This window comes from Rhinolophus ferrumequinum, chromosome 9 (genome assembly GCF_004115265.2).
Source record: "Rhinolophus ferrumequinum isolate MPI-CBG mRhiFer1 chromosome 9, mRhiFer1_v1.p, whole genome shotgun sequence".
NCBI lineage: Eukaryota > Metazoa > Chordata > Mammalia > Chiroptera > Rhinolophidae > Rhinolophus > Rhinolophus ferrumequinum.
The window spans coordinates 49870137-49893436 of NC_046292.1; the positions used below are offsets into that span (position 1 = coordinate 49870137).

At 44.9% G+C, this 23300-nt stretch overlaps 1 protein-coding gene across 4 annotated transcripts in view; it reads right to left on the reverse strand.

The window, feature by feature from the left end:
• Positions 1-23300, reverse strand: part of GNG12 (G protein subunit gamma 12) — a 108460-nt gene that overhangs the window by 38590 nt on the left and 46570 nt on the right. The gene's annotated exons all lie outside the window — the stretch shown is intronic.

Here is a 23300-nt window from a genome sequence, read left to right on the forward strand (position 1 = left end):
TCCAACGAACACCTTTGAAAGCCTGATTGTTTATTTCAAAAATTTCACACACGAACAGAGCATTGCTGCTTGTCTCTGAAAAACGCCAAGTGTGCAGGGGTGAGGCTAATAGAATTTATGCAGTCAGATCCCACTTATTCGAACTCTTCTAATTTTAGGATGGCAGATGTGTGGCATGTGTGCTGCGCGTCCTCCCTCCTGCACGCACAGCAGACATCACTAATGGATCACAATGCTCTTTCCTGTTGAACCCAGACGTGAGTTAATTAATACCTCTTTTCAACACCTGGCTCCAATCCACTAGGTAGCATGTATGTTGAAAACAATTAGCTTATTCCTGTTCTAATCAATTTTGCACACTTTAAATTCTTACGTTTATGCAGCTGGCAGTTGGCTAAGGTATCATTCCTTTATTTTAGCAACATTCTCTCTATTCGCAGCTAATCCCTCTGCTAATCTGAGCTACAAATCACATGAGCTATCATCCATCGCATGTTTACTATGTCCCAGACACTGTGAGACATTGAGTGCCAAAGCATGTCCTTGTGTCCTTACAAAGATCCCAAAGAAGGGAAGGGTAGCTGGAACCTGATCTGTATTACAGCTTCCACCACTTTTCCCTGGTGAGTCCCCAGCTGAGTTAGCGACCTCCTGTTGCTTCCTACAATGCCACCAGTGCACTGACCTCACTGTCCTACAGTGGCAAGTCCATGCAACTGTGTTCCCTACTCAACTCCATTAATGCAAAACGCATGTCTTACTCACTTTCGAACACCAAGCACCTGGAATACCACTGAGAACATAGTGGGTGTTCAGTAAATACGTTGAATACATTTTTCCTTTTTTTAAAAACTGTTTTAAAATACTCTCAGGACTTCAATCCATGCTGTACAATGGACAGGTGATATGCAACAGCTGCTATTACGGGAGGTCTTTTACATCATAAAGCAAGGTACACTGGTCCAGAGACATTGGAACAGGACAGGCAGGACCAGGCAGCCCCCAATGGCTTGCACGAGTCTGCTCTTGGTCCCCACCTCACCCTCTGAGCACTGAAAGGGCCAAGGTCACCCAGGCTGTTTCTGCCTTCATGCCTCTCTGCTATTTCTTCTCTTTCTTTTTTGGTTTTCCATGCCTCCCACACGGCACAGTGCACTGTGTTCTACGTGGTTCTATAATCCTAGCACTCAGTAGAGTGCATGGGCAGTGGTGAATAACGATTCTTGGAAGGAATCTGAAGTGAAGAGAGCACTGGCCTGAATCGCAAGAGCAGGGAGCTGCTTCCAGAACTGCTGCGATCCCCTTGGGTAGTTTCGCTGTGCTTGTTAACGGCAGAAGGCCTGCCCCGGCAGGACAGGTGGTGCCCATGAAGTGCGACAGTGTGTTGAAGCACTCTGCCAAGTTAAAAGCAGGTTATCACTTCTCCTTTGTGACGCTGCCGTGCACAGGGCCTGTGTTGTCACTCTACCATACCCTCATCCCTTGTGGGCGGCCCCACGCTTTCCTCCCGTCCACTCTGTGCAGCTCATTGTATGGTCACATATGAGAACCTGCTATCCCCTGCCATGCCCATGCCTAGATGTGCAGAGTTGTGACCTTTCTAACACCGCTCATGGCATGTTTTTGGCCTCTATTTCTCCTTACCATTGTCTCCGCACAAACTCTTAGGAGGATCAAGTGTAACCTGCCAGCAGGGCCCTGCGTGTTCTGACTCCTGATTCCCTCTCTGGCGCCGTGCTGACCCCACCCGCCTCCCACACACGGAGCTCCAATCATACCTGAACTCATCATTCCTGTCCCCACCACAAACCTCCGCCTACTGCTGTGGTCTCCGGCTCAGGGAGTGGCATCACCACCCGGGCAGCTGCCAAGTCAGACACTCTGGAGTCACCCCGGCCTCCCCTCTCTCTCCCATTGCACCACCTTTTCTATCTCCTAGTCCTGTTCCCTCTACCTCCATAATATATTTTTAAATTAGTATATTTTTATCCCCACAGCCACCATCCTAGATGGGACTATGAGCCACTCCCCACCGGATTACTGCAACACCGTGACAGCTTACTTATATTCCAAACAGATAGAGCTTCTTGGGGCATTTTTCACTTTCTAGTTTATTTCAGAGGTACTTAGGTATATAAATAAATCTTGTTTCTTCTGTTAGATTATGGGCTTTCTGAGGGCAGGGTCTACAGCTGATACGCCCTTGAATCTCCCAACGGCAGGGTGGCTTATTCCACTCCTGCGCTTGAGTGATGAACCAACACTGTTCCCTGGCCTCCTATTATAAGGCCCCACTACCCTTAAAAAGGGTCTTGCCTTCTTTAGGGGCTTAATTTTTATGTCTGTTTGCTTGTTCTTGTTTGCGCTTTTAAAATGTCGACATAGGAAGAAACAGGAACAGAATCTAAAAAGCTCTGTGGTCAACTCTGGGAGACCAAACCTATCTTATCCATCCTTATATACCTTGCAGTACCGATCACATGCTTTGTGCAAAGGGGATACTCAAAGTGTTTGCTAAAGGAATAATTTAATTTGCTTCTGATGAGTCAAGGGCCCTTAAGACTTTTACAGCGGCCTAGGGTCACAATGATAAACAGTAATGATCAACAAATTGTGCTAAATATATCCTGATCCTGGGACATCACGAGTGGTAAGTTTTTGTTTGTTTCTATGACAGCCTCCATACCACAAAGATGTGAAGGCTTTAAAAAAGAACACCCAGCAGAGCTAGAATGAGGCATAAACTCCAGCTCGAGCAGCACAGGCTGCTGGTGAACATGCACTGAATGTCCATCTTGTTTGCACCAGGCCCGGAGGCTACAACCAGGTAAGACAGACCAACTGTCCTCAAGTCAAGGGGCTTAGCGTCGGGGAGTGTCGGGCGGTGGGGGGTGGGGGGGGAACAGACATCTTCAAAATAGTGTGGTCAGTGTTACAAGAAGTAAGGTAGAGGGTGCAGTAAGGATGCCCAGGCCACACTTGGTGAGTTAGGAACACCCCCCAGAAGAACATCTATGCTGCATGCACTGGAATGCAAGTTAGTTCATCAGAGCAGGACAACGAGAAGAAAAAGGAGTAGCACGATCAGGCTTGTGGTTTATAACAAGCCCGTTCTGGCTGCATTCTGGGGTGGCAGAGACAAGATGGAGTCAGGGAGGCCAGTGGGGAGGCTGCAGCCGTCACTCACTGCAGAATAACAGGCAAGAAACAGGTTGATGAGAAATGACGTCGGGTGTGGGTCCCCAAGAGCTTATGGTGCTGTGGCTGTTGCTCAAAGGAGGACAGTTCTGGATGTGAGCTGCCTACCTCTAGGTTCGGGATGGGGCGTAGGTTTGAATTGGAGGTAACATGGCACAGGGCAGTGGCTCAAAATTTCTATTTGGTTGTAGAACACGGTGTTAGAGGGAAATATGAAAATCTGATCCTTTCAAAGAAGCAGAGTAGCTCTGTTGATCCTGGAGTGTCTGTGTTGGTGTGTGCATGTGTCTGTGCATGTACATACATGCACATGTGTGATATGAAATCCTGCTTCTTCATTTACCCCTATCCCATCGTTACAGGAGCACAGGGACAGTTCTGGTCCCAGCACTGCCACTGATGGCTTTGTGACTCAGCTCAAGCCTCCTGGACCCTCAGTTGCGGCACAAGTCCTGTGAAGAATATGAACCTTAAAATCTCGCCTACTTTGAATTTCCAACTGTGGGCAGCAAAAGGGTTCGGTGAAGTCAGGGTCCTTGAAAGCTGCCTGCAGGTAATCTGCACTTTGAAGTTCATGATTCTGTGGGCCAGAACTTTGCAACCAGTTTCTCTGGCTGAGGTTTGGGTGTGTCCCAGCCCCAGGTGGCTAGGCAGGAATTGGCTGTCCAGAGCCTCCGGCCATAGGCATCGCCCTCCATGCTAAGGTTTGGCTTTTCTAAGTGTGCCATTATGAGAAAACAAGTAGGAAGCACTGCTCTAGATGAGAGAAAGAAAAACATCCACGTGAGCCCAGAATCTCCTTTGGCCTATCATGTTACACCTCTTCTCCGTCCACTAGGTCTCTTAATGAAAAGCAAACCCCAACCTACTGCCAACTGCATTCTGGGAAGGTGAGCACAGGACCGACATGGCCAGAAGGTGACAGGTAGGACTAAAAGAGCAAGGACAAGTGGAAGCCTTTTTACCTGTGTTCTCAATCTCACGCCTTTCTGCCTACTTGGGGACGTTGTTCTGTTGACTAACCCTCCCCCTCCAATAGGTCCAAACTCTCCCTCTCTCTCCTTTAATATACCGAATTTCAGTCACAGTGGAAAAAAAGCTTATATTCAGATGGAAAAGCACTGCTTTTCTTGAGAAGGCTGAACCCAGGGCTCTAGTTCACACAGGCCCCCAGAGATGCTGAGACGTTCTGAAGAAGATTCAGGATGGCTCAGTTTCGTTGAAGAGAAAACGCAGCAATGGACAGAGGATTACAACAAGGCTTAGTGCTCAGAATCACACGTGTGAGGGAAAGGTTTTACTTTTACTTCGTTTGGGTTTCCTACTGCAGTGACACATGAAAAAAAATAAGCAACCAACCTCCTGGGACTGATTTATTATACCTGCAGAATGATTAATGTGGCCTGGGTCCTTCTTCCCTTCCTCAGACCCCACCGGCACCATGACAACCAAATGTTACTGTCTAGTAGCAGCGGCCAGCTCACTCATGGGGCAGCAGATACCCTCTGCTCTTCACGTCCCCTGGCACTGGTCAAGTGTTAGGACTGGGGAGCATGACTACCCTAGGCTTGGCGGGTACCCTAGGCTTGGCGGGTACCCTGTGCATGTCGGCGTGCACACTGATGGTGCAATGCCCGAGGGCAGGCTCGACACCCAGGCAACCCTCCCGTCCTGGCTTTTAGAGGCTGGAGAGATGGGTGGGACACCTCTATATCAGAACAAACAAACCCAAGAAATGTCTGCCAGAAAAACGTGAAACAAATCAAATGATGCTCCCTGTGGAAGTATTTCTTCAAAACATTTGTCACAACGATAGCCGTTTCCTGACTATTCCAATGGAAGACTACCTTCTCACCAACAAAAAGTCAGCATGTAGAACAGCTGATGTATCCCATAATACTAATGTGGGCCGGGGGAGGTGTGGTTTAGGGTAGAAGGAGTACGAAGACCACAGGTCTTCCTTAGACAGTCTTCTCTGTGTTGGCTAATTATAGTCTGAGAACTATTTAACTCAATAAACACTTATCAAGTACCTACCGCACACATACAAAGTATGGGGGAGGCACGCAAAAGAACTTTGGAACAGGTGGGTCAGGGTTTGCGTTCTGACTGTTCCACTCATTCCCCGTGTGACCTCGACTAAGTTACTTAACCTCTCTGTGCCTCAGTTTCTTCATCTGTAAAATGAAGGTAATAATAGTATCCATATTATAGGGTTGTTGCGGGAATGGTACTCGAAGATCTTAGAATAATGCCTGACTTTTAATAAGTATGTCATAATTGTTGACTGTTGTTATTATAATCTTTCCGCACCTCAATTTCCTCATCCATAAAATGTGCACAATAAGCAAACCTACCTCCTAGGGTTGTTGTGAGGATTAAATGGAATAATATATGTATGATGTTTAGCGTAATAACTTACACATATTATGTGTACAACAAATGCTAGTCATTGTTATCCCTAGAAGATTCTCCCCAAATTACTTTAAAAATAAGACACTCAGATCTGAATGTCCATGCAACAAAGACATCCTTGTTTTGCACAGTTTCAGCAAAAGTCATTTTGGGACTATGTCCCCGTCACCGCCCTCCACCCTGGGTCCCAGTTATGCACAGACCACTCTGCTTTGGGCTGATTAAGCTCCACAGTGACTCCTCCAAGAGTTCTGATGGGCCTTCAAATATTCCAGGCTTCCCCTTAAACTGATACCGGTATGCCATCCACGCAGCCGTTTACGGGCTTATGTACAATTCTGGCTTTGTACAACAGGAAGCAAGGGACAAAGGCTTCTGCAAAGGCTTCTGCAGCTAGTCTACTGGGCTTGGCAGGGAACAGGAAAGCAGCGTTTTATGGTATCAAATACCAGAAGTAGCTCTCATAACTGCTGACCTTACCGAGCTCTTCCCCCATCCAGGCCACGTGCTGAGCATGTCATATGCATGACATCACTGAAACAGAGCCCCTGGGAAGTTCCCGGGTGTCAAGATCCTACCTGGTGTGGGCCGGAGCAGAGGGCTCTAACTCACGCGTGGCTCCCAAGGTCATGCACACAAATCCTGGGACAACTACGTCCTCCCCAGGTGAGTCCCCCAACTCATTGAAGGGCAACTAGTTTCCAATGATAAGATCATGTACATTGTATTCTTGGGAGGGCAATCAGTTCAATGCCATAGGTTTCATTCTTTCTTTCTTTTTTTTTTTCTTCTCCTTTCTCTGATATTTGGCCAACCACGCCACCTAGCGGCAAGTCAAGCACAAACATGAAAAGGCAGGTGGGCGGGTCGCAAACTCAGTACTCGAGATGTAGGAAGGACCTGATAGATCATGTCCGGTCCAACGTGAAGAAACTGAGGCCCAGAGAAATGAAGCAAGTTGCCTAAAGTCAAAGAGAGAAGGAGGCCAGTGTGGAACAGTGTGGAAAACCTGGACCTTAGAGTTAGGACATGGGTTTCAGACTTTGCTTAAATTCTATCCTCAGCAAGATACTTCCTTCAACCATTCAACAAACGTTGACTGAATACCTACTATGGGACCGTCACTGTGCCAGAGGTGGGGACGTGATAAGACGCAAGGCGGACAAGTCTCTATCTTCACAGTCGAACGGGAGCGGAAGATACAATAACACTAGTCAATATGAATTAAGGACTTAACTCTGCTGCAAGAGCGTGAGGTACACTAACTCAAATCTCTGCACCATCCCATGATGGGGGGTGCAATTATTACTCTTCCTCGAAAAATGAGTGGGAAAACATTTAAGCATGAGAAATAAATTTAGGGCTCTTATATCTTCCTAAGTCTCTGAAAATAAGGTTGTTGGACTAGATGCTAAAAGATTTCTAAGGCCTTTTTCCAGCTCAATTTCTCTTTACTTTCAGGATTTTGGGGGGGGACCTGGGATGAGAAACCACATCTCCTGACCAAGAATCTAGTGCTCTCCCTTCATATACTGTGCTAGTCTTTATTTATTAACAACTGGTAGTTAGCGAATGCTCACTATATGTCATGTCCTAAATTTATATCAGCTCATCCAATCCTCCTAATAACCTATATCTTTAAAATGGAAATAATACCTGAGTAAACTGTCATGCTCTAAAATGACTTTAAAGAAAGAAAAGGTCCCAGGATAAATGGAGAAGCTTCTAACCTTAACTCAGTAGGATTCTTAAGGATTGCATTGCCTCTGCTTGATTTAGTTACGTGGTGGATCAAAAACACTCACATATTGGTGTCCTCAGGCTCACATAACTGGAATGGATAATGGGCCCAGGCAAATGATGGTTCAAAGATGAGTTACTGTCTAGGGAAATACAGAGTACATTTCTCAACAACAACACTGCTTTGGGGTTAACTTTGGGACTCCACGGACACAGCTACAGAGCCTGCAAGGTCAAGTGCCAGGCAGATCCAACCCCCTGGTTTTATTTATAATTCCAAATGAATAAAGCACATTCCAGCAGTTCCACTGAGTACATCAGAAATCAGCAAAATTTCCCACATGATATTGCCATCATTCTTTATTCTGTCCTCCCTGGGGATATATACATAGCATCCACTTTCCATGGGTAGGTAGAGGGGGGTATCAGACAAATACCCACAGTGATTCTGCAAATGGAAGCACAGAGTTCATGGGGGTTCTTGCTTCAGAGACACAGGAAGCACCTCATGCTGCTTGCAGGACCACTTCCTTTTACACCTGGGAAAGCAGACCGTGTAGGACCTGGAGTTCCCCAGGTCTTATGAAGACTCACCTCTCAGGACAGGATCTCCAGAATGATAAAATAATGGGCCACAGTGTTGATAAATGGGCCACAGAAAGATAAAACAACGGGCCACATACACTAGATACACTGGAATGTTCAGCCCAGAATGCTCTGAATGGCAAGGTCTCACTTGACTCTTTAGGTCTAGAGATTCATGCTCACCTTGACTGACCACCACCCTGGCCTTAAGCCAAGCCTGTCCCTTGTAGGAAGTGCTACACTCTCATAATACCTAGCACAGGATTGTAATCACAGGTTTGATCATCTGTGGACTGCGAACATCTTTGGAGGGTGGACTAGGTGGCTCATCTATCCTAATACACTGAGTACCTAACACGGTGTCTGGACTGCAAAGGGGCTGCTTCCAAAGACGTAGAAAGTAAAACAAGAAATGCCAGGTTATCTCATTTAAACTGCTGCTCAACATAGGATTTCCCTCAAAGTATCCTTAAAGAAAAACGAAAGTTTAAAAAGCACGTGTGTGTATGTGTGTGTGTGATATATCCTTCTACTAGAATGGTGGTAAAGACACAAAGAGTAAGGTTTACTCAGATCTTCTTTCCAAGAGGGTTAGTCATCTTTTTTTTTTTTTAGATTTTTTTCTTGCTAATTTTTCAAGAAATACCATTTAGAGGAAAATGCATAAAATATAATAGTGTGGATAATAGGTAACAAAAGTTAAGATGTTGCTATTTTTCCTTCTAATCTTTTCCCCATGAGTTTTTAAAGTAGCTGAAATCACACTCTATTATACAATTTTATATTTTATTCCTTTTCAGCAAAGGCATTTCCCTATGTAATTATAAGCACTTCATAAGCATCATATTTTAAAACTCTTATTTTGACATAATTTTTTAGACTTAGAAAAGTTATAGGAATAATACAAGGAACTCTGACATATTTCAATCAAATTTGGATTCCTCAAATGTCAACATTTTACTGTAATTACTGTAATCCCTTCACTCTCCCTGCATCAGAGAGACAGAGAAACACGATGTTATTTTACCCGTAAATATTTCAGTGTGTATTTTGTACAAATAAGGAGTTCTTTTACATAACCACACTACAGTTAATGCTACTATTATCTAATCTACAACCTCATTCAAGCAATTGTCCCAATAATGTCCTTTATAGCAAAAGGAAACTCAAAATTCTATACTGCGCTTAATTGTCACATCTCTTTAGTCGCCTTTCATTAGGGATGGTTCCTGACTCCTTTTTGTATTTCACAATATTGATTGTTTAAAGAGTAAAGGCCAATTATTTTGTGGACTGCTCCTCAATTTGGGTTTGTCAGCTGTTTCTTCCCAATCAGATTTAGGTGGTTCACTTCTGGCCCACAAAAGTGAATAAGCATGATTTGTAATGATTGTAGGAAGCACCCTCTTGTTGTAGAATCGTGGGCTGTTTTAGAATTTTGCTATAATTACAAAATGAAGCTCTTTCTCTCTCTTACTATCAACTATCTATCTATTGGCTTTTCTTCATTAATTTCTATATTAATGATTCATTTGTGACGTTAAAAGAATGGATATTTTAAGGCTAATGATATAGTAACGTATTTTTTTTCTAAAAAGCTCTTGTCGATCTGCACTCCCACAGTTGATGAGTGTCTACTCCACCTCAGGCTAAGTGGCCTTGCACACTGGCATGTTATAAGATATAGTTTGATTCTGCATTGCTGTGTTAGTAGACTTCATCGTAAAGCATGGTTACAAAGGGCATTGTTTCTCTCATGATGCTGAACACATTCATTCGTTTGTTCATTCCTGCATTCATTCAGCAAGTATTCACCGAGTGTCTCTTCTGGGCCAGTATCCGTCTATATGCCAACATCCAGCTTTCATGTAAAGAAATAAACAAGATAATATAGCTGGTGCTAAGGGCTATGAAATACTCCAGTAACACATCACTGCAGGGGGCTCCAGGTGGAGACAGGCAAGGGCCTGGTACATTGAGAAAGATGACAGCTGGTGTGGAGAGCACAGGGAGCACAGGGAGCAAAGGGTCGGGCCTCTGGCACCTCTCCAGTTTCATCTCATTGTACTCTGCATGAAAATCCATCAAAATGTTGGTGAAACACGGCCCTTCACCAAAAATACGAACCCTTATTCTGCGCTACCCCAAACACCTCTTTATAAAGCCTGCCCTTCTTCCTGTCTGTCCCAGTCTGCAGAGTCTGAACTTCAGCATGTTGTAATTTGTGAATAATAATGAAAGCTTGAAAATGCTCTGAAATTAGAGGGAACTCACAAACCATTCTGATGTTGCTCAGCCTTGCAATTACCTGAACATCAAGGAATCATTAATGAATCAGGCTGTCTCAACAATGGATTAATGGCCAGTTTCAACAGGAAAGGGGACAGATGCCCAAGAAGAAAGGTGTGTGCGTGTGTGTGTGTATTCTCCTCCAAATAACAGGGGTGCTGGCTGCAGCCACAGGTAAGGAGGGTGGGGGTTCACAAAGAGGAAGCAGCCTGTGCTGTGGACTGAGATGAGGCCAGCAGGAACCCTAGGTCCCTAGGCCCATTCCCTCCTCTGGGCTGTGTCAGAGTGAGTCAAGAGGCAAGAAATGAGAGGAGGCTCCCTGGAACTAATCTTGGGGGAAATACACCCTCCCCCTAAATAATGCCTATTTAGTGCTCAGGACAATTGGCTTCCATGCACCGGGGGCAAAAAGCAAACAGACGGTATCATCCAAAAATTTTTTTCTTACATAAAAATTGCATGAAATGAAAAATTGAAGTAGACAAAATATATAAAAATATGACCAATAATCAGACATCTCTGTCAAATATTGAAAAATTAAAAGTCACAATAACCTAAAAGGTGTGTGCATACTTTTTTTTCTTTCACATCCTTCTTTTGAGGAAAAACAGCCCCAAGTATGCAATTAAGCTGATGTATGAGTAATAATCTCTTAACAGTGCCATGCCCTCAAACACTGAAGTGCATCTCGGGGTTCCCTAGAGCAGAGAAAGGAAAAAAAAAAACATTACTAATATAAACACTATGATTGTATGCTCCACTGGGGGATGAAGATCCTGAACAATGGAGATGACAAACACTCGTCCAGGGACACAAACTACCACTTGGTGAACAAAAGATAGATGAGATTTTTATTATGAAGGCTTTTATTATAGGAGACACAATGGAAGCTAAATAATTGGGTCAGTTCTAGTCATTAAAAGCAGTTGAGTAATTAACGAAGGATTAATAAATGTGTCAGGAGAAAATCATATTTTAACAGAGGATTAAATATATGGGAAGGTTTTTGTATTAAAAAATATACAAAAAGTGTAGGAAGTAGTACTAAAATAACTATCACCTAGTTGGCCTGACAGTGACTGAAAGCTACTTTCTGGCAGTTGTTAGTAGCAAGTGTAACCGGGGCAAATAATTTAAATTAGCAGGACTAAATCAAAAGATTTCAATGTGGGCAATGATGAGCTGGAGTTCGTAAGTCAGGATCACTAACAGATATCCCATGGGTGGTTGAATATTCCTGTTTCCTGGTTGGTTTTCTGTCTCTGCCACAACCTCAAGGAGTGAAAGGAGCCTCAAGACTGGTAAGGATTTGCCATAACTAGCACTGGTGGGGAGGCTTGGCAAAAAGTCTACTATAGTTTAATAGGTGTGAGCCTTAAACCTGGTAGCATTTTAACCATTTTGCTCTTCATAGATATAAAAAAGTATTTAATCCTAAGTTTAAAATAACTGTTTCAAGCCAAAAAAATAAATAAATAAAACAACACTCAAAACCGATAGACTGCGCCTGTTTCACTGTCCTGACTAATCCAAGGGAGACATTTTCCAGATTATCAGTCAGAACAATGTGGACCCCAGAGATGGCTCATTTTAAACAATTCTCAATTTCTCCTCCAGGGGGCGAAGTTGGCCAGTATATCACTGAAAAAGCAAATTATTTTCAAACTTGGATTTTCACATAGTGCTAGAAAAGATACGTACAAAAAAGGCCTTTCCCTCCTCCCACTTGAACTATCAATACATTTAATTCTGATGGATTAGTGAAGCACTTTTCGTGCCTTTTTGTGGCTGTCCTTGGGTGGCTGGCCCATTCTCCTAAAACTTGAGATCAGGGTCATGGTTTTGCCAAATATGATATAGTTTCAAGGATATTCCTTTTCTTTTCTTTTTTTTTCTTTTTTCAGGAGAATTCTGCACTGGGCCAACACTGGCTGGCTGATACAGCCCTCACACAGGGAGCCTCCTAACCGGCTCCTTTGCCGGGCCACGCTTGGGGCAACCACACACCCTTTGCAGGTCTGAGGGCACCCACCCTGCCTTCCCGCAGGAACGGTGATACCTTTCCACCCCATGGAGGGTGCCTCGTGGCCAAGAAGGAGCCCAGGCAATTCCTTGCTGGGCCTCCCTCCCCCTCACTGAAAGGGTTAGGAGCTCCCTGTGGAAACTCAGGTCCAGCTGCAGAAGAGGACACAGACAAAGGGCAAAGCCTATTCCTGAAGCAGCAGCAAACTGGAGGTTTAGGGTCCTGGTGATGGCGAAACAGCAGAGAGAAAGATCCAGAGTGAGTGACAATTCTCCCTGGCCCAGGGACAGATCAGGTTTTTGTAGAACCTGAGCCTATACCATTGGGGGAGCTCTTCAGACAAAGATTACAAAATCAGGAATGGCACGTTAGCACCGGAAGGGATCCTTGGCAGTGAAAGACCCTCAATCTTAAGCTCCATACCAGCATTAGCTCTGCGGTCGGCTCTGCCCGATGAGAAGAGTGTCGACATGAGGTTTCCACAGCCTTGTCCACACAATGGCAACGGATGGTTTCGTGAGGTCCTTGAGGTCCGGAGGCTCTGCCTCTGCCTCAGGGAGTGGACTAAGGAGCTAGGAAAGAGTGCAAGGTGGTCTATGGCCCAAAGTCCCCTGTCAGTTCTGCTTCCTCTTCATCCTGCCCCAAGCATGTGGCAGATGCTGGATAAACATTCGGTGATAGTGGCTGCTTTGCCTCTTACCTTTCCCTCCCCTTAAGGCTGTACCACTTCCCTTTGCTCTGGCTCACCAGCCATGTAGCAAGCCCCCATGTAAAGAAAGATGACTCCTGAACTATCTGTCTGCAGAGGTGAGTATGTCAGCCCGAACTGTAAGGACGGTTTCCTGCTCACCTGGATAATTCATTCACCAAAGGTGTCCAGACATGAGTTACACAAACTTCAAAAATCGATCCAACAATAACGTCATCTTCATTCTACACAACCCTGTATTTGGCACAGCATGGGCACCTGGTCAGTAAGACACCAGGGACCGGAGCTCTAGCTCAGGACTGCCCACTGTCCCAGGGGGATCCTAAGAAGGAACTGCTGAAGGGGAATGTCCACACAATCCTGTCAAAGGGGGCAAACCTCCTTAGTCAGGAGTCGCAGCTCTGCCATGCGCTAGCTCTCCACACCTGCCTGGCCAAGCCTCAGTCTCCATCCAGTTTAGGGCATCCAGTGAGTTTCCGCCCTGCCTTTTTCTCCTCCTCCTCCTTCCAAGACCACTTTGGGCTCCACAAAGTTGCCAACTAGGCCAGTCTTATTGAAAGAGAACAAAATAAACTGATACGAATTTAAAGCACCTAGCTAAATACAGATACATTTGCATATTTTCACAGTCCCTGTAAAAAAAAAAAAAAAAGTAAATTTCTCCTACTCTAGCTGCAGAATCACTTATCCAAATCTTAACCAGGAAACGAAGGGAGGCCTAAAAAATGGAATGTTGTTCAGTTTCGTTACTGCAGCTTGCTTCTGTATATGCTACAATTTGGTATTTATAAGCAAACCAGCTACTAAGTGTTCTTGTTCTTTCTCGAACAAAACAGTGAGAACAACTTCTTACAGATAACAGTCTTCATGAAGCCATTTATCACAAGGGAAAAAAAAAAGTGTTCTGCCAACTCTTATCCATAAAAATGGAGATAATATTGTAATGGGTAAATAATGGCCACCATTATTTGGGTGCTGACTGTGTGCGGGCCTGTGCTAGCACATCATATAGATTTTACTTAATTCTCTCAATAATCCTGTGCAATATTCACCTCGTTTTATGAATGCAGAAACTGAGGCTTTCAGAATAAGTGACTTGCCCAAGGTCACACAGGTGTTTAGTGATGGATCTAGGCTGGGCAGGTTGAGCGTCAGTCTTCGCCCCTGGACCACGCTGCCTCTGCAACCAGAATCGCTTTGTACACTAAAGAACTAACGAGTTTTGCAAGATAATAATTTTTATTTAAAGCAGGTAGTTGTACATATTTTGATATTTCCTCAAATTCCTATTTGATTTTTAAAAAGCTATTGCTGGAGAATTGGTCTATTTTTTTCAAGGTTTTAAAAGGTTTTTAGATATCAACACAATAGATAAATACAAACAAATATAATAACTTCCATTTTTTGAACAATACTATGTTGAATTGTGTGGTCACTGCTGAATTCAATACATGCACTGGTTCCTTTAATACAGCTGTCTTGTGAGGCAACTGGCATTATCCCCATTTAACAGACGAGTAAATCAAGGCTCAGAGAGGTTAAACTGCTCTGTCCAAAGTGTCTCAGTAGCTAAGGAGAGGTTTGAACTCTGGTCTTCCTGCCTATAGTCTGCTACCTCCCTACTTCAAAATGTACAAAAAGTAGTATGTTTTAGTTAACAGCCTGCTAACTATTTCAGATATCTAGAACTTTGAATGGCCACATGTAAACCGCTACATTCTTTCAGAACAGGAGAAGAAGATAGGTGAGTAGTGCTAGGGGAGTTCAGTTGTGCTCTCTCAGCCTCAATCTCTAGCATCATCTGGGGCATGGGGCTCATGTGACGTGGGGGAAGGAGGAACCTATATCCTACCATCTTTGTGAACATCCAGTAAAAATAACATGAGGACAAAAACCAGGTTCACACCTGGATACAAAACGTTCAGTCTTGGCCAAGAGAGGTAGTCCATGATGGAACTACCCGAAATGCATTTAACGCCTTTTTAGGCCACTGACCCCCACGTGACTCCAACTTTAGCTGACCCAAGTGTGTTGCTCGCACATGCCACTGGCTCATCTGAGTCGCTGCCTTTATCATGGGGTGGGAGGGAAGCCTCAACACAGAGCGATCTTATTACAGCATCCACCATCGCAGTGGCCCTACTTGCACACGACAAAGGAGAACACCTTGGCAGAGACCAAGTGCACAACGCTGGGGCCGGAGAAGGCAGAAACATCTGCTGACTCCAAAGGATGCTTCAGCATAAAAGCAAAACTACACAACAGTAGGGGACGCGTGTCTTTGGAGGGCAATAGGGCACATTCTGCAAGGCTGGATTTTGCAGACTTTGCAAAGTCTGGATGGAGCCCTGATCAAAATGCCCCCATGAGGCACAGCAAATCAGCTCACAGATCAGGAGCAGCTATGTTAGGGTCATGAGCCTGAGAAATGGTGATTGAGCTCAGTGTTCCCAAACACTAGATTTCACTTCTATCAAGCGCACTTTGGTGTGACGGTAGAGAAAACTCAGAGACAAGGTCAACGGCTTCCCTGTGGGCTTAGGGAGCCGGGTATCGGTGAAAACCTGGCTGCCACTTGAAATCGCTGCTGCCCAGGCAGATTTTCTTAGAGGAGATTCACACACACACACACACACATTTCTGACCCCATTAAATAGGAATGTTACCAGGAGTCACACCTGGCTTCACAAGGAGCAGCAGCTTTCCAACAATTCCAAGTTATCTGGACTGTGGAATGGGCTGCTTTTGAGGGAAGGAGAGAGGGAGGGAGCTCCCCAAGTCTGGACAGGTTTCAAGCACAGGATAAAAGACTGCTTTTAGGTGTGTTTAAGAAGAGTTCCTTGTACTGGACAGGGGGTTAACAGTTAATATAACAAGATGCTAAAATGAAAGTTTCTACTGAGGCATCATGATTCACCAGATGGGAAATTCCAAAGCAAGGGGCCAGACCATTATGTGGAAATTTCTAAGTAACTGGTCTAGCTGGCTCAAAGATCCATAAGGAAGATAAAAACAGGTTCAGGACAGTGGAAAGCGATGGAGGATTTTGTGAGGCAGAGTCCTCAGAAATGCTCTGATTCTCACCCTCCCCAAGGTGGGTGGGGTCGAAGGGGGTTGGCCTTTCATCTCAAGCCTTGATAAATGGGTTTCAAAGGCAACAACTGTCTCCTAGAATTTGGGGATTGGTATGTGATACCTGCCTGAGAAAGCAAGTGTGAGAAGGGAGCCAAAGTGGTCTACAGTGGCAGCGCAGACGGCTGTGTTGGGGAAAGTGACTGCTCTCCCCCTTCCCCCAGCGGGGGAGGGGGAGGGTAAAGGAATGTGAACTCTGGGCACCAGGAATGCCAGCCTGAGTCTCCTTAAAACAGGTTCTACCCAAGACTGCCTCAGCCTGAGGGTGCGAGGACCCCAAAGAGAGATGCAATGGAAATCAGAAGCTGCTTGCAGATGGCAGCAGCCAGCAGGAGAGGTACTGCCGGAGTTCTGGGAGATCCAGATGGAAAGTTCCAGTGGGCAGTCCTGGAGAAAGCCACAGACACAGCCAAGAGAACACGGCGCCAAGCGTGACAGGGGTGGTCAGGTAAGAACTTTCCTCTCTCCTTCGGCCTCACCTGGGGAGGCGTCAAGCAGTAGGTGGCTGAAGAAGGGGGAGGTTCTCACTGGCAAGACAGAGGAAAATCTTCTCTTGGAAGGAAAACTGACTGTTCATAGACGAGAGTGAGTATTTCAAATTTCCAAAGTGAACGCGTGTGTGTGTGTGTGTGCGAGTCTCAATGTGACCATGGACTTTTTTTTATTACCTAAGAGTATCCAGAAAAGTCATAGGCCTGATCAAGTTTTTATCAGGAAATGGGAAAAAACCACGCCCCACTGAATAAACTTTAAAGGAACAGTGGGAGACAAGAATAAAGCGGTGTCTTAATTATGTCTCCCAAATCACATTGTGCAATGTACTAATTACAGCTAAACTTTGCTAAGAACTGACTACGTGCTAGGCACCAGGCCAAGGATTTTACAGACATTACATCATTCAGTCCCTCTAACAACTCCGTGAGGCAGGTATTATCTCCTTTGACAAATAAGAAAACTGTGGCTCAGAGAGGTTAGGCAGCTTTCCCAGAGTCACACAGGTAGATAAGTAAATAAATAAAGTAGTAGCCTGGAGTCAACCTCAGTTCTGATATCTAACCCTGAACTCTTTTATTGCCCCAGGTAAGTGGTTTTCAGCAGATGGCTGTGACCATAGCAGGACAGGGACTTGGGTCCTGCTCATCATTCCTTCCCCGGAGTCGTTGAGCTAGAAAAACCAAAGAGGAGAGTTTAAAAACCATGGAATCGCATGAGCTTAGTGGAGTCTTTCAACTCTGGGATTCTAAGGTTCTATCACCTGGAGTTGGGTAGGTGGAGAAAGGTGGACCCACATAGCAGACATGGGGAAGAAGAGAAACTCAAGAGTTTATATGCCATGTTCCCAGAGCGACAGCTGGAAGGAGCGGGCTCCAGCAGGTGGCACTATAGCCAACCTGAGGTTCACAGAATTACAGTCATGTGTATAAATATACAGCTCAAATAAGGCACATAAAGCACTTAGCACCGAGCCTAGCACCACAGTAAGCATTACATAAATGGCAACTACGATTGTGAAAAGTTGACATATATGCCTCAAAACTTCAACACATAATTTAATGCAACATACTCAGCCACTGACATCACTGTGTCTGTTCCATAAGGAGCTATGTTTATCATGGACGCTAAACTTTACTAGTTGAGCCAAGACAAGAAACAAACTATGCATAAGATTAAGCTAGCCAAATCTAAAACAATTCGAGTAAGTCTGAAGCAATGGCTCTTAAGCAGTAGGGGACCATGGAGTCCTATTGAGAAAATGATGGAAGCACGATCCCTGAATCCAAGTAAAAAAAAGTGCACACACACAATTTTGCAAATAATAACAGAAGCCCATTCATTGATTTCTTCAATGCATTACAGATCCATGGACGCCCAATTCATTCTCTCCAGGCTAATGACCACCCCTCTAGCTCCTGAGCATGCGACTTGAGGTCATCGGACCAAAAGCTACCGACCCACAGTGGAGTCACCCTTCCTTGGCCTCGCCATAAGCTCATCATTGCCAGTCTTGATCATGATACCAACCTTAGAATGGGGAGTCAATGTAACTGATGCTGTGTCCGACTTTAAACCTTTCAAGTTTAGTTGGACCCCAAAGTAAGAATTTTTAAATCGGTGGACTCTGGTACCTAGAAATTCTATTTTCTTGGCATGCTCTTTCCTTCCTTCCTTTTTAATAGGAGACTCCATTCCGTACGATTCTGGTGGTAGTCCCCCTTTCTCGAGGGACACGTGAACAAGGCATGGCCAAACAGATACTGCTTATTGTCTACTGCCTATTTCTGGCTCAATTGATTCAGGCAAGAAATCTAAACCGGGCCAATTAAGATCCCTTCTTGGTATTATTGTTGGAACAATAGCAAAAGAAGCACGCCCTTTTCACTGAGATCCATACTGTGAGGGCGACAGATATGTAATGCTGACGGCTACGTCGGCACCTGGGTAAGGGAGTGCTTGCCCATGAATGAAGCTGACAGAGTTTAGCAGAGCCAAAAGGTGGAAAGAGTGAAAGACAACAGCCTGATGATATCTTTGGAACCCCCGGATACAGCTATGCCTGAAGCCCATGCCAGCAGGGACATTTTAGTCATGTAACTCAAGAAACTAGTTAAAGTCGGATTGCTGTTACTTGCAAAAAAAAAATAATTCTCATAAGCCTGTCCTAAACAAAAATAAAGCCCCAAAGGAAATCCCCATTCATCGGCCGTCCTTGTGGAATTCTAGGCTCCTCTCTGACGATGATCGTTACTGAATTAAAACATTTTCATCCTAGAACATTCCTGTAAAAAGTCGCGGCTGAACATCACTCTCATACCACCCTCTGCCTTACAGTTCATCTTACCAACGCTGCCACTAACCAGGCAATATCTCTTGCAATAAATATTAAAGTTACCAATTGGAAGAAGAGAGGCCCAGAAGAGTACAACAGTAGCCCAGGTGATAATTGGCTACCATGAAACAAATATTTGGAGTCTATTAGGCCTAGTCCCACGAGCTTCTCAAACTGCCCTGCTTCTCCTGAAAGATACTGAACACCCCAGTGTCAGAAATAACCTAGAGCCATGGGGCTCAAAACAGAAGGAGAGAGACATTTGGAACAAAGAAAAAGGGCCACACTGGTCACAGTGGACAGGGTCGATGTAAATTCTGTGAATCAAAAAGCTACTCCACAGGCTGAATCAGGCCGTAGAATGATGTGGGAGTGGGGAGAAATAATATTCACAGAGTACTTTCAGGAAGTTATTTATTTTTCTTTTAGAACAGGGATGGTCAGTCGATTTCAACTCGTGTGCCAAATCTGGTCCACAGCCAAACTTCCAGGCTCAGCATCAAGAGCCATGACAATCTGTGACGTCCATCATGGGTGGGGGTGGGGGAGACTATGAACACAGGCACTTTCCTCTGTTATTCCAGACGAAACCATTCTAGTTTATCCTTGGATTAAGCAAGGCCAACAGAGAAATGCATACCTGGACTGGAAGGGCTTTTCTTGGACTGTGCTCAGTGACATCATTTGCCGAGGGTGGTCCTCATTATTCTAGTTATTACAGGGATATTGTTTGCTACCTTATATGGGATTCTCTTCATGAGCACTCTAGAGAAATTACTCTTAAGTCTTGAATCACAATTAACTTTGCTTCTTCTGAGTAACTACTGTGCGATTATCTTCTAGCCACCGTGAATTGTTAACTGAGTGTGTTTTCCTTCTGGTACTAATTTCTCAGAAGCTCAGCGACAAGAGTGTGGGACCTGCTAGCAGCGGGGGCCGAACCTTATGTCTGACTTCACCTTACTTTTCATTCCCCACAGATTCCCTTCCTTCCTCATTTTTCTGCATCTCATTATATCATATATGTATTTAAAAGCCACTTCAAATATCTTTGAAAGAAGACAGGCACACACGCGTATACTAGATCAACAGCAATCAAAATAATGTAAAACAAATTGGATGGTGAATGGAGAACCATTTTATAAATGCTGCCTGCTGTGGTAGCCGTTATGGGGAAGCCCCAAGTGAGCAGGATGAAAAGGTAGTGTCCTTGGACCAGGAATAGTCCTGGACCAACCTGCCAGGTCAGCAAATGTCTCAGTCCTCCCCCTTCCCTTCCTGCTTCCTGAGTATCTTCCCCCAGGCCATGCATGCTTCCTTGGGCAGCTGGGTGCCCTCTGGGCCATTCCTGCACACCTTTCACCTATTTGCTCTAGTATGATTGGTTGCTCTCCCGTGTCCAGCTCCTCCCACCAAACCAAAGCAGCTCACACTTCTACAAGACCTTATACTGGATACTGATAAGTTGTCAATAGTTGATAGCAGCTTAAACAAGGATTTCCTCTCTTGGGGATGAAAGCATGTTAACCAGGTATTTTGAAGAGGAAAAAAACCAAAGGACAAATCCACTAATGGTAGAATAGGCTGTACTTATGGTACAAATGCAATAGAACAGGGGGATCTTTTTGTAAATCTCAAATAATTCTATGTAAAGCAGCTGGCACAGAATCACTACAGTTAGTGCCGGGCACACAGGCAGCATTCAATAAACAGTGGACACTAATTATGACTATTTCTGTTGTTATTATTTATCCGATCACTAATACTCAGCTTACTCACGGCCTATTCCTCTATCACTGCCATGACCACCACCATGGGGGTAACCGCCTCTTTCTTAACAACAAGCTAGCTACAGGTCCACAATCAATTAATGCATTTTAATTACATTGTTTTGGTTTATAAAGCACTTGCACATACATCATGCGTTTTGATATTCTTGGCAATCCGCGAGTTAATTGTTCCCATTTTACAGGTAAGGAAACTGAAGCCCAAAAAAGTTGAGCACACGAGTATAAGGTCCCAGAGCCAGGAAATAGCAGAGCCAGGGCTTAAATCCCAGGTCTCATATAAATGTCTTGTTCTTTCCATAACAAGTGGTTTCCAACTGCATAGCAATCACATCAGAATCATCTGAGTGCTTTAAGATTCCTCCCCCAGCCCTTACCTCCAGACCTAATGAATGTGCACGGCCCAGGAGAAGGGAGTAGGAACTTATACTTCAACAGGTGCCTCATGTAATCCTGATGAGCGGATGGTGGGTGACCAAGTGCAGTGTCCATGCTGCTTCCTGGTCAACTAAGTACCTGTTGAACTCTCAGCCCTGTACTGCAAGGAAGGCATAGGTAGCCTTGTGCTCTTAAAGCGCTGACAAAGCAACGGAGAAAGTAAGACTAGCCAAGAAAGCAGTTCAGAACAGGGATGATCACGGCAAGAATTCGGACAGCAGGAACACGCAGGGAAGACCACAGTATGGAGGAGGGAAGATTCTACTGGGTCCTGCAGAATGGGAAGGATTTCCAAATAGAGAAGGGGTGAGTAGCACGAGGTATCCTCAAGAGAAATGGTAAATAGACTAGTCTGGCTAGAATAAAAGGAATAGTGGGAAGGGAGCGAGAGAGGATGGGGCCAGATAAGGGAAGTGGAGAAGCCAGAGAGGAGAGTCTAGGCTGATGTGCGGGTGAGAGGGAGGCACTGACAGTTTTTGAGCAAAGTAACATCCTAAAAGATGAACTGATAGACGACTAGTGAGGCTGTCATGCAGGGACGCAGCTCCCGCTCCCTACACAGAACGCAGGATATGGTGAGGCCAAAAAGGAACACCAACGGAGTCCTGGATAGGGGGTTCATACCACTATATTCTCGATGGCGGCTAGTTCAGACACAAAAGCAAACATCTGCCAGTACCCCAACGAGGGGTCTTCCGCACCCCAGTCTCACTAGCGGCCTGGTGAGACACAGGAAGTAGGATCCACATGATCTGCAATCTACCCTCCATGCTTGCTAACCCCACTTGCTGGCCGCAATCCGCCATCTGCTTCTCTGCCAACCAACCAACCCCCACTTGCTAGCAGCAATCCGCGCTTGCTAGCTTAGCCAGGCAGTTATATCAGTGGCTAATGGCTAACTGGTTACAGCTGATGGCCAACTAGTCACAGCTGATGGCCATCTACTACCCGAGCCAGCACCTTTCCATGTGAGGTCGAGAGCCTGGAAACTGCTCTCCTGGCTCTGTCCCCACAGTGGCAGTGCTACATAGAAAGAAGGAAGGGTTGGAGAGTGGAAAACCTGGTATTGGCAAGATTACCTAGGAACCTGCTGAACTGATTGGGATGGCAGACGACAAAGGGTAAGACCAGGATTACAGGGCCTGATATTCAGAATGGGATGAAAGGACGGGTTATAAGACAGGAGTGTGAACCGAGTCCTCTCACTTTCCGTGATCTTTCATTCGATCATAGCTATTTTGACGTGATTCAAACATAAAACCATTAAATGGCAGATTGTAGGAATGGCCACAATTCTCCCACTCCCTGTATCTATGCTCCCTGTAATGTAATTCTGCAGCTGCTCTCACCAAGAGGTAGAATCTCTATCTGTAACCTCTTGAATTTAGGCTCGCCAGATAGCTTGCTTTAGACAACAGAACGTGGTGGAAGCAATGTAGTAGTACCAGTTCTGGGCCTCACAATGCTTCTGCTCTCTCTTGGTTCCCTGCCCAACCCCCATTTGAACAAGCTCAGAGTAGCCTGTGGGATGGTGAGACACATGTCTTACTCATTGTCATCACTCCAACTGACAGCCAGGTGACCTCCAGAGACAAAGCCTAGCTGACCAGGACCTGTAGGTAAGTGCAGATACATGAATGGTCCCACCTGAATCAGAAGAGTCACACAGCTGGGCCCAGCCTAAATCACCAACCCACAGAATTGTGGGATGAAGACATGATTGTTGAGTCAGTAAATTTTAGCTCAAATTTCTGGCCATAAATTTGAGGGTGGTTTGTTATGCAGCAAAAGCTATCTGCTACACGTTGCAAATAACAGTATTACCAGAGTATCAGGGAGTGACGCGACTGGAAAGCCCCAGAAGCCTTCTCACTTAAAAAGTATATTACTCTCCTAGCTCTAAAGGAAATTGTCTACCACTTGCAGATCTGTTCGCTCACAATAATCACAGTCAGGTTCACAGAGAGATGAGAGAAAAAAAGAGAGCAATAAGAAAGCTAATATGTTATAGCCGTGAGCCAATTTTCATTACAACACACTGCAAAGAACTGTCTGCATTCCTTGGCTGAAGTAACACTTTGTTGTTGTGGATACCGCTTGAAACTAGCGGACCATCAACAGGGACTGGAAATAGTTTCATTACAAAAAAAGTTTTTA